The 12,795-nt window shown below is 40.9% G+C and overlaps 1 long non-coding RNA gene across 1 annotated transcript in view; it reads right to left on the reverse strand.

Annotated features, from left to right (window-relative positions):
• Positions 1-1,673: 1,673 nt before the first annotated feature.
• Positions 1,674-12,795, reverse strand: part of Gm39767 — an 85,335-nt gene continuing 74,213 nt past the window's right edge. The window contains exons 5-6 of the long non-coding RNA XR_866004.1: positions 2,196-2,346; positions 1,674-1,842 (exon numbers count right to left, since the gene is read on the reverse strand). This is a non-coding gene — a long non-coding RNA (predicted gene, 39767). The remainder of the gene's footprint in view (positions 1,843-2,195; positions 2,347-12,795) is intronic.

Raw genomic sequence — 12,795 nt, forward strand, 5'->3', positions numbered from 1 at the left:
TTGCCTCAGGACTGTGTCCAAACTTTTGGGCCTGCCACGCACTTTTTACTAGGGTGGGTGTGATGCTCGATCTCTTGCCTCTCATACCCTCTTACTCTCTTGCTCTTACTCTTGCTCCCTTGCTTCCCTCTCTCTCCCTCTCTCTCCCTCCCTCCCCCTCTCTCCACATATCCCTCTGCTTCTCTACTTTCTCCCTCTCTCTGCCTTTCTACAAAAAAAAAAAAAAAAAAAAGTCTTAAAACCATGGACTGCCTCTTCTCATCAGAACCCGCTATGTTGGAGCGATGGAGCAGGTTTCCCTCTAAAGAGGTGCATCTAATCTCTCCACCAGGAGGCCTCCCTGAACTCCAGTCACGGCCACCAGCCAAATCAAGCAGCCTGCAGAGACAGCCGCCTGAGCTAGCCACTCTCTCCTCCATGAGGTAACCTGCCAGAGCTCTCCTCCAACCCCTTTCCCTTCTGCCCCCTGGCCAGAATCCACCCGAGGGTCCACACTCTGTTCTCAGCTCTTCTGAGACATACAGAAGCATCTGGGATGTCTAAGAGTGAGAACCTGTCGTCCCTGGCCTACAAGCAGCCCAGACCTCAGAACCAGCTCTTCTGCAGTACCCAGCAGTGTCCGTGGTGACTGAGAGTCTGAGCCAGACTCTGGCAGTTCCACAGGGACTCCCAGATTGCACCTTTCTCACCCCAGAAGTTGGGTCCCATGGCTTCTCACAGTCCAGCGCCCCCCAGCAGTGTCCTGGGGTCCACACAGTCAAACTCCCTGAGTCTGCCTCGCCCAGTGGCCCTAGCCACAAGCAGACACGGTACCCCATTTTTTGACCCACATATTCCTTTGAAATAGGGTCACTCAGTAGACCAGAAGCCATCTCAGCAAGCTTCTGGAATCAACCTGTCTAAGCTCCCCATTTCTGGGATCATGGCATGAGTGGTTTTAAAGCAGGTGATTAAGGATTTGAACTCAGATCCTTCTGTTTGCATAGAAAAGTACTCTGTATTACTTGGGTTTTATTGCTGAGAAGAGACACAATGACCAAGGCAACTCTTTTTTTTTTATTATTACATATTTTCCTCAATTACATTTCCAATGCTATCCCAAAAGTCCCCCATACCCTCCCCCCCACTTCCCTACCCACCCATTCCCATTTTTTTGGCCCTGGCATTCCCCTGTACTGGGGCATATAAAGTTTGCATGTCCAGTGGGCCTCTCTTTCCAGTGATGGCCCACTAGGCCATCTTTTGATACATACGCAGCTAGAGTCAAGAGTTCCGGGGCACTGCTTAGTTCATAACGTTGTTCCACCTATAGGGTTGCAGATCCCTTTAGCTCCTTGGGTACTTTCTCTAGCTCCTCCATTGGGAGCCCTGTGATCCATCCAATAGCTGACTGTGAGCATCCACTTCTGTGTTTGCTAGGCCCCGGCCTAGTCTCACAAGAGACAGCTACATCTGGGTCCTTTCAGCAAAATCTTGCTAGTGTATGCAATGGTGTCAGCGTTTGGAAGCTGATTATGGGGTGGATCCCTGGATATGGCAGTCTCTAGATGGTCCATCCTTTCATCACAGCTCCAAACTTTGTCTCTGTAACTCCTTCCATGGGTGTTTTGTTCCCAATTCTAAGGAGGGGCATAGTGTCCACACTTCAGTCTTCATTCTTCTTGAGTTTCATGTGTTTAGCAAATTGTATCTTATATCACCAAGGCAACTCTTACAAAGGCAAACATTTAATTGTAGCTGGCATACAGTTTTGTATTTTCAGTCCATTATCATCTTCATTGAAAGCATAGCAGCATGCAGGCAGTCATGGTGCTTGAGGAGCCGAGAGTTCTACATGTTGATCTACAGACAGCAGAAGGGAACTGTTGTTGGGGAAAGTTTTAGCTCTAGACCAGCAAAGCTACCAGGCCCTACTCAGCTTCCCTCTTGCTCTATCCACCTTTAGCTCTGGGAGGTGACAGTGCTATTAGCCCTCTCCCAGCTTCACTTGAATCCATGGATAAAAGACACACATACAATTTGCTCCTTTTTGGACAATTGTTGGACTTTACTATCTTCTGTCTGGAAAATCATACCCTTACCAATTTATTATCTCCATCTCTCCACCTGCACTAAACTTAATGGCCAGCCCCGCCTAGTCCCTGTCAAACATTCTTGGCCACCACCTGCAGTAGTGGTCACAGGCTCCAGCTTACCTGGAGAACTCACTCACGTGGTTGCTGTGTTCTTCTCCCTCCAATGCATGGCAGAAACTCCTCTCTCCTTCCTTGTGTCTGCCTTTTCCTCCTTGGACCTGGAAATCCTGACTGTATCTTCCATTTGGCAATTAGCCTCCTGCTTTCTTTACTGACAAATCAAGAACAGTTGGGGAACAAGACCTTTGCATCAGAACTGTCTTCCATAGGTAGCCAGGAGCTGTCTTCCAAAGGTAACCAGGAGGAGGGTCTCGTAACATATATATATATGTGTGTGTGTGTGTGTGTGTGTGTGTGTGTGTGTGTGTGTGTGTATTTATGTATATGTGTATATACATGTATATATATATATACACATAAATATATATACATATATATACACACACATAAATATATATACATATATATATACACACACACATAAATATATATATGTAGGTTGGGGTGTATGTATGACCTCAAAGGCCCACCTCCACAGTGATACACTTCCTCTAGCAAGTCTACATCTACTCCAATAAGACCACACTTCCTAATAGTGCCACTTCCCATGGTCTAAGCATATTAAAACTACCACATGCTCTTACCCACAGAGTCATCTCCTCTATTTTTAATCTGCCTGTATCTATCATATGCCAAATAATTTTCTTTTGAGAGTCAAATTTATTGTAACAGCTGGTATGTCTCAGGATTCTGTCAGTTCTAGGTCTCTTAAGGGAAGGGCTCTGCATCTCATATTTGGGAACAAGATGGAGACAGAACTAGGCCAGCTTTTCAGATGAGAATGGAGCCCTCAGAATATAGAAGTGGCGGGGGGGGGGGGGGCGACGGGCTTCAGAACCAGAGTGGTGCAGAGGAAAATGTTATGGCATGGATAAAATGTATAAAAGATGCTGGGGCTGAGGAAGAGTGCCTTACAAAGAGGGAGTTGTGTGCTAGAAAAGGATGGGGAGAAACAGAAAGACAAAACACTCGAGCAGTGGAGTTTCTGGATAAAAGATGTAGCATGACATTTTTATGCTATAGAAACTCAAGAAGTTCATTTAAAAAATACCTCCACAAAGTCTATGATGCCATTGCAACAGCTGCCCCACAAAGCTAGGCCACGCCCCCATGAAACAGCAGTGGTTTCTCCCATTTCAGTGGTGGAGCCTGAGAAGGACCTTCCTGACTCATGACAAGTGCCTGCTTTCTTTCTGGCTCTCTGGGCCCAAATCTGAGCAGCTGAGTTGGCAGGTGGATGTGAACAGCCTGAGAAACTTCTTCTGAATCAGACCTCCCAGTCAGACTCCCAACTCACAGACTACAATAAAGTGAGTTTATTGGTAAGGATAGCTAGATTTCAGAATCTCTGGTAGAGAGGCAGTGGTTGTAGCTCTGCCTGTCATAGCTCTGTCCCATCGGCTGGCTCTGCAGCACTTCTGCTGATTCAAAGTCTGCCAAGTAGACTTTATTCCAAAATGTATCAGAGAGAAAAAGCCCCACATAATTCAGACAAAACAGCAAAACCTAATTTTACATTTTAACAACAGTGGGTTTCATATATACATTGACAAACAGCCACAACAACCGAATTATGAGAGCAGAGTGTTTGCCTCACCCTTCATCTCACTGTTTCCTTCACAACCACTCTCCCCAATCCAATCTACACAAATCCTGTATGTCTAGGTTAGCACTGCCTTTGCTAGAATTTAGTATGATTAAGTTTATCTAATACTTGCAAAACTTCTGTCCCACTGCTGAACTTCTGAATTGAGGATAATGATGTTCTCTGGTAAGGCTTTTCCTGGTTTCTGACTGTGGCTAGTGTCAGCTGCTGTCCTTCTCCAGCTCTGCGTGCCTGGGCCAAGCCCCAGATATGTTAACACAGGACCATCTTGGGGAGTTAGATCTTGCCCTGGACACAGACTTTGGCCAGGCAGCCAGTAATGGTGCAGGGATGAGATCAGCTTTTGTAATTTATTTAAGAAAACTTTTATTCAACCTAACCTGTCAAGTGTATTATCATAAAGTAATTAATATTCCACTTAACACAATAGATGCTGTAACATGTGATGCAGTTTCTGTCAGTCTTCATCACTTCCATTTTAACTGCTGTAAATGTTTTATTGAATTAACACATTTCCATTTAGTGGCATCAATCTGCTCATGTCATTGGTTCCTTGTGATTGTCACCCCCTTCCTTCCACGAAGCTTAATGCTGTACACATAAATGTGCTCTACTGACATGTTTGTTTCTACCTAACAACTCAGGCATCACCCCAAAGTCTTCTGATGTGCTGTGAACCTTCAAGTTTCCCTCAATACCCTAGCTTAGCTACCTCATACAGTTTTATGTTTTTCTTCCCCTTAAAGTTTTGGATTCAAAGTATTTTATTATTTCTCTCTTTTGTTGCTTCTTTAGGAACATCAATACACACTTTGAAATGTGTGGTTTATTTCTGAATATTTGGAATTTTATGATATACTTCAGTTTCTGGTTTCCGGTTGTCATCAGAGAGCATAGGTGTTATAGTCTAACCTCTCATATTCACAGTTAGGCGACTCATTTTACTTCTGAGCAGGTAGCTTATCCCACTTGGTATTTTAGATGTGTTTGGAGAACATAGGTTTTGTTTATTTGAGTTGATTGAAATTTTGTTCTAGGAAACTGTCTGTACATTTTCTAACATCTATGACTACTGAGATACATGGCTCTACCATCTAGGCTCTAGTTACTTCTCTGTAGACACTGGAAGCTCTATGCTCAGGTGCACAAACAGTTGGAAATGGGATATTCCTCTGACTCCTTTGGAAATATGCATTTTCTCATCCATCAGTGGGCTCACCTGAGAGCCTATTTGACTGACAGACAGTCATCCAGCCTTTCACTGTATACATATTTATGATCATTTTCCCTTAGCCTTTCTGTGTCTCTATTTCAAGTTCATTTCCTATGGCCTATCCTTGAGTGTTGTTTCTCTGTATAAACCACAATGTCACTTTCCAGTGATCACTTCTCCATTTGCATTTACCGAGCACTGTAACAACACAGGTTCATGTTCCCCATCTGTATCACTGAATCTTCTTCCCTGTGCCTTGCATTCTTTGGTGTTACAGATTTGTAATATTTCCTTGTGTCGGATTATTAATTATACTCTCACTTCATTTTTTTGGACTAACTGCCATAGGCCTTCAAATATGCATGTTCTATTAAATTCTAATTTCATATAATTGTAGGCTGCTCACTGTGTAACGGTACACTTATAACACAATGTCAGTGTCCTCTGACTTGTTTGCTTTGTTACATATTTTATTTTCACGTTATAGAATTAATAGTCATTTGTTCATACAGTCTCAATATTTAAAAAAAAAAAAAAAAAAAAAAAAAAAAAAAGACAGTTCACCGGTCTCAAACACCCAGGATTATAGATATGGGCCACCAAACTCAATACTTTGTTTTTTGAGAACTTTTTCACCAGTTATAAATTGTTGGTTGGGAGTTGCAATTAGTTTGTTTGTGTATTTGCTTTTATCTATATTTAATGGCATGCTCCATTGCCTCCAGGCTTGTGTGGAGATGGCCATTACCACCATTGTCTGTGTGGTTCCCCTTCATCCCCAACAACCCACTGTTTCAATTTACCCCCACTCATTTTTTACAACAAGTTGTACTGTGGTTTTCAGTATGGTTTTCAGTGGCTCTTCAATGCGCATGGGGTTTATGAACTCCAAATATCTGTAGCTGTTAACCAAGTTTGGATATTCTCAGATATAGTATTTTTGTTTTTGCTTTGACCTACTCTGTTTTATGGATCTAAAATGAAATGTTTTCACTACTTAATATTTTCCCTCAAGGCACTGAAAATCTTGTCCTCTCTTTTTTCTTTTTATTTTCTCCAGAGTTGCATCAGGGTAGATTCTAAGGCTTTGTTTTCAACTTCTCTGTCCTCTTCATTTGTAGTGATGATAGTCTCTGTATTATGTTGAAATAATTGTACTTAAAATTTTAATTTTTCCATATCCACAAATTCTGCTAGGTTCTTTTAAGTATATTTTACATCCTACCTCACAATGTTTATGTTTTACCATAAATCCTTTAGTGATCTTATTATAAATATGAAATTTTTATCTGCTAACTTTATCATCTCTTTTTTGGGCCTCTGACATTTTCCTTTGAAGTGGTGAATGCACTGTGCTGTTCCACTATGAACTGGAGTTCCCAGGGGAAATAAAACCACACCTATTTTAAAGTTTCCACAAGGGTGATGGATTGATTGGCATTCCCTTGATATTGGAGAGCTCGAATATTGCAGGTTCTGTGGCAAATTATCCTGGGTTGTCTTGAGACTTCATAGCAGCTCTTCATCCACCTATGTCTGACCCAGCATCCTTTTCACTATCAGATGGAATGTACTAAGACATTTCCAACTTCTGCCCACCTAAAAGCTAAGGATGTCGTCAGAGAGCTTTGAAGCCTGTGGCAGAGACCTCAGTACATGTCTGCAATGGCTTACCTGAGATTACAACAATATGTTTTGCAAGCACCTTGCTTCATGATTCTTTTGTGCTGGAGCTATAAACACTTTATAAACTGTTTCCATGTTGAAAGTAGTTTTGGGGATGACCTGAGTCAGTGTTTGGGGGCCATGGCCACTCATATGGCTCCAGAGCAAGCTTCTTTTATTGTTTTCTGTGGTACCTTCATCTGCATCTTAGCTGTCCTTTACAAGTGGGGCTATGACTCACCAATTGCTTGGGTACTAGATTTGTTGTCTGGAATCCATTGGGTTTTGTTCTCCTCTGTGCTGAAAATCTGTGAGAACCTTTGAGGCTTATTCTGAATCCATGTCTGAGAATATAAAGCATTGTCTTTGCTTTAGGGCAAGCTTTTTTTAAATACCATACATGGCGTTTCTGGGATTCTGTTCACACCATTCTTGTTGAGAGCTGACCATCTCCCACATGTGAACATGGCTGTTATCCAGCATCTCTTACCCATCTTACTTGGGTTTTGGAGATTTTTGCACGTACGTGTATGATTTATGATTCCAATGTGACCTCCATTCACATCTCTGTAGATCCATTTTCTTTTACATACATCTTCTATGGAACTCTATCACTTCTAACCACCTCAAACCTGCAGACTTGGTCTTTGTCTTCTCCCCAAGACTGAGCTATTCTCAGCTTTCTCCTGACTCAATTCCTGGTCAAAAGAATGCTTTCTGACATAAAGCAGTGGTGAGGTTTGGCTCCACTTGCTGTTCTCCTTTTATTTCTGGGAGTCAGTCTTATACTGTGTTTTATCCCAGGTCTACAGTTTTCTCTGCTTGTGGCAGGACATCAAACCCTCCATATTTGTTGTGGTTTGAATGAAGCACCCTTCAAACACAGCAAAAGTACTAAGTCTCATATGTAATGTCTTAGCGGATATGATGTCACACACTTAATGACACAGCTGATATGGTACGTGACCATTTTTGCCTTTTTCAGTTGAACAACAGTACCAAGCTGATTTGTATCCTACAGCTTTATATCTCTGCAAATATTTTTCCACTAGGCATTCCCTCAAAATATTGGTAAAGGAATCCATTATGCAACTTTAATAGAAGTTAAAGATAATTCTATTGAAATTTTGCATTTAGAGTATTTTTAACCTGAGAAATTATATTTTGTCATAAGGCACTATGCCTCTTAAAGACAATTTTTGTTGTTCTATTAGGACAGGAAAGCACTTGGCCCCTACTAGATGGTTATAAATCTCCTGCTCTGTCTTTGTCTCTTTATTTTCCAGTTGATTAATCTTTAATGAGTATTTCAAAGTCCAACTCAAGCACATTTCTCCTGGGAATCTTATCCAACAACTTCAACCTTATTTTAGTTATGATAAATCTGAACAACTGACAAGAAGACAATAAAATTCAAAGCCTTGAAGTAAGAAAATTTTATCTGAGCCAGAAGTCTCAAGACAAGAGGTTTGTGGTAAGGAGGGCAATGCCTCCCAAGGTTTTTCTCATCCTTGGGTCAGGACCCATTATGCATTTCTGAGTTGTCCAAGCTGGGTTCCACCACTATCTGTTCTAGGATGAAGTTCAATGGAGAAGACACAAACTGATGAATTAGTCACAAAGTCACAGGGACATTGCTGTGGCACAGAAGGCTAGAGTGTACAGTTTAGCTGGAGAGTCGGTCTGTGGGAGAATTGAAGAGGGGATTTGATGAAGAGTTAGAATTGTCCTTATTCAACCCCTACTTCTCAGAACTCAACTCTGTGTTCAGATCTAGCAATACAATCTGTAGGTAGCTTTTGCTACTTTGTTGGTTCTTCTTTTTCCTACCCTTTATGCTCTGGTTTCACCCATAACACTAGATAGGAGAGAAACAAGGATAGAGGGGAAAGAGGAATTAGGAAAATCCCTAATTTATTTATTTTGTTTCTTTCCTTCTGTTTCTTTGACCAGAGCTACTAACAAACTGTAAACAACCTCCCTAAATGACCAACAACCATCCAGCCATCCTCGTAGGGCCCTAGCATTTATATACCTTCTGAAAAGTTCCCAGAACCCAAATATCATACAATTACAGAAATCCTCTGAAGCTGGCAAAATTATGTTTCTGCTGGAGCATGAGGCAAATCATAGCTGCTGCAGACAATCCAATGAAGCCCCATATCCTCATACTTTGCATTAATTAAAACAAAACCACATTCTTATAATATTTCTGTGGTTCTAAAGAAACCAACATTCCAAAATTGTCACTACATCAATCAACTTGGCTCTCAGACAAGAGAGAAGAGATGGTCAAAGTGGGAATTGCACTTCATGTGCTTTTTTGGCCAGACAAAGACAAATATGTTATTATTTACTCTTGTTCAAATACTTATTTTTCCAAATAGTAAGTTTCAACTCTTTTTGGGGGGCTTTCATGACTCCCTGACTGGTCATATTCTTTGGGTTTTACAGTGAGACTTCCTCCAGTACAGTTTATGTTAACTGCCCACTTAAGCAGAGCATTGGGTGCCCCACCAGGGCCAGGTGTAAATCTAAGTTTGCCCATCTGCCAGCTTTATGACTTCAGTGGATTAGTTAACTTCTCTAAGAATTATATAACTGTTCTACAAGAGACCTGCCTTCCAGTCCAGCCAGCACCAGGGGAGCTAGGGCACAGAGTCAGCTGACATCTGCCAGCTATCCCACATACCCGCCACGGGATCTTAAGACCTCTGGTGAGTGGAACACAGCATCTTTTCCAATTCAGTAGCTTGGGACCTGAGACTGCATTAATTAGGGAAGCAGAAAACCCGCCCTGATCAGGGGCACAAGTCCCTTCCAGTCGATGCCAGCACATGGATACCTTGGGCATGGAGTCTGAAGACACCTGTAAAGTATACACAGGACCCTCCACGGGATCTTAAGACCTCTGTGAGTGGATCACAACTTCTGCCAAGAGGCAGGTTCAAACACCAGATATCTGGGCACCATCCCTGCTAGAGGAGAGCCTACTTGCAGAGAGTACTCTGAACACTGAAACTCAGGAGAGATCTAGTCGCCCAGGTCTGCTGATAGAGGCTAACATAAACACCTGAGGAACAAGAACTAACCAAAGAAAACTACAACAACTAACTCCAGAGATTACCAGATGGCGAAAGGCAAACATAAGAATCTTACTAACAGAAACCAAGACCACTCACCATCATCAGAATGCAGCACTCCCACCCCACCCAGTCCTGGGCACCCCAACACACCCGAAAAACTAGACACAGATTTAAAAGCATATCTCATGATAATGATAGAGGACATCAAGAAGGACTTTAAAAACTCATTTAAAGAAATATAGGAGAACACTGCTAAACAGGTAGAAGACCTTAAAGAGGAAGCACAAATTTCCTTAAAGTATTGGAAGAAAACACGACCAAACAGGTGATGGAATTGAATAAAACCATCCAAGACCTAAAAAGGGAAGTAGACACTCTAAAGAAAACCCAAAGTGAGGCAACGCTAGAGATAGAAACCCTAGGAAAGAAATCTGGAACTATAGATGCAAGCATCAGCAACAGAATACAAGAGATAGAAGAGAGAGTCTCAGGTGCAGAAGATTCCATAGAGAACATCGGCACAACAATGAAAGAAAATACAAAATGCAAAAAGATCCTAACTCAAAACATCGAGGTAATCCAGGAAACAATGAGAAGACCAAACCTACAGATAATAGGAGTAGATGAGAATAAAGATTTTCAACTTAAAGGGCCAGCAAATATCTTCAACAAAATTATAGAAGAAAACTTCCCAAACCTAAAGAAAGAGATGCCCGTGAACATACAAGAAGCCTACAGAACTCCAAATAGACTGGACAAGAAAAGAAATTCCTCCCAACACATAATAATCAGAACAACAAATGCACTGAATAAAGATAGAATATTAAAAGCAGTAAGGGAAAAAGGTCAAGTAACATATAAAGGCAGGCCTATCAGAATTACACCAGAATTTTCACCAGAGACTATGAAAGCCACAAGATCCTGGACAGATGTTATACTAAGAGAACACAAATGCCAGCCCAGGCTACTATACCCATTCAAACTCTCAATTACCATAGATGGAGAAACCAAAGTTTTACACAACAAAACCAAATTCGCACATTACCTTTCCACGAATCCAACCCTTCAAAGGATAATAACAGAAAAAAAACAATACAAGGACAGAAACCATGCCCTAGAAAGAGCAAGAAAGTAATCCCTCAACAAAACAAAAAGAAGACAGCCACAAAAACAAAATGCCAACTCTAAAAACAAAAATAATAGGAAGCAACAATTACTTTTCCTTAATATCTCTTAATATCAATGGACTCAATTCCCCAATAAAAAGGCATAGACTAACAGACTGGCTACATAAACAGGACCCAACATTCTGCTGCTTACAGGAAACCCATCTCAGGGAAAAAGACAGACACTACCTCAGAGTGAAAGGCTGGAAAACAATTTTCCAAGCAAATGGTCTGAAGAAACAAGCTGGAGAAGACATTCTAATATCGAATAAAATTGACTTCCAGCCGAAAGTTATCAAAAAAGACGAGGAGGGACACTTCATACTCATCAAAGGTAAAATCTTCCAAGAGGAACTCTCAATTCTGAATATTTATGCTCCAAATGCAAGGGCAGCCACATTCATTAAAGAAACTTTAGTAAAGCTCAAAGCACACATTGAACCTCACACAATAATAGTGGGAGACTTCAACACACCACTTTCACCAATGTACGGATCCTGGAAACAGAAACTAAACAGGGACACAGTGAAACTAATAGAAGTTATTAAACAAATGGGCTTAACAAATATCTACAGAACATTTTATCCTAAAAATAAAAGGATATACCTTCTTCTCAGCACCTCATGGTACCTTCTCTAAAATTGAACATATAATTGGTCACAAAACGAGCCTCAACAAATACAAAAATATTGAAATCGTCCCATGCATCCTATCAGATCACCATGGACTAAGGCTGATCTTCAATAACAGCATAAATAATGGAAAGCCAACATTCACATAGAAAATGAACAACACTCTTCTCAATGATGACTTGGTCAAGGAAGGAACAAAGAAAGAAATTGAGGACTTTTTAGATTTTAATGAAAATGAAGCCACAACATACCCAAACTTATTGGACACTATGAAAGCATTTCTAAAAGGGAAACTCATAGCTCTGTGTGCCTCCAAAAAGACACTAGAGAGAGCACACACTAGCAGCTTGACAACACACCTAACAGCTCTAGAAAAAAAGGAAGTAAATTCACCCAAGAGAAGTAGACGGCAGGAAATAATTAAACTCAGGGTGAAATCAACCAAGTGGAAACAAGAAGAACTATTCAAAGAATCAACCAAACAAGGAGCTGGTTCTTAGAGAAAATCAACAAGATAGATAAACCCTTAGCCAGACTCACTAGAGGGCACAGGAACAGCATCCTAATTAACAAAATCAGAAATGAAAAAGGAGACATAACAACAAACCCTGAAGAAATCCAAAACACCATCAGATCCTTCTACAAAAGGCTATACTCAACAAAACTGGAAAACCTTGATGGAATGGACAAATTTCTAGACAGATACCAGGTACCAAAGTTAAACCAAGATCAAGTTAACGATCTAAACAGTCCCATATCCCCTAAAGAAATAGAAGCAGTCATTAATAGTCTCCCAACCAAAAGAAGCCAGGACCAGATGGGTTTAGTGCAGAGTTCTATCAGACCTTCAAAGAAGATCTAATTCCAGTTCTGCACAAACTATTCCACAAAATAGAAGTAGAAGGTACTCTACCCAACTCATTCTACGAAGCCACAATTACTCTGATACCCAAACCACAAAAAGATCAAACAAAGTTAGAGAACTTCAGACCAATTTCCCTTACGAATATCATTGCAAAAATACTCAATAAAATTCTTGCTAACCGAATTCAAGAACACATCAAAACAATCATCCATCCTGACCAAGTAGGTTTTATTCCAGGGATGCAGAGATGGTTTACTATACGGAAATCCATCAACGTAATCCATTATATAAACAAACGCAAAGACAAAAACCACATGATCATCTCGTTAGATGCAGAAAAAGCATTCAACAAGATCCAACACCCATT

The sequence above is a fragment of the Mus musculus genome, chromosome 2 (assembly GCF_000001635.26).
Source record: "Mus musculus strain C57BL/6J chromosome 2, GRCm38.p6 C57BL/6J".
Lineage (NCBI taxonomy): Eukaryota > Metazoa > Chordata > Mammalia > Rodentia > Muridae > Mus > Mus musculus.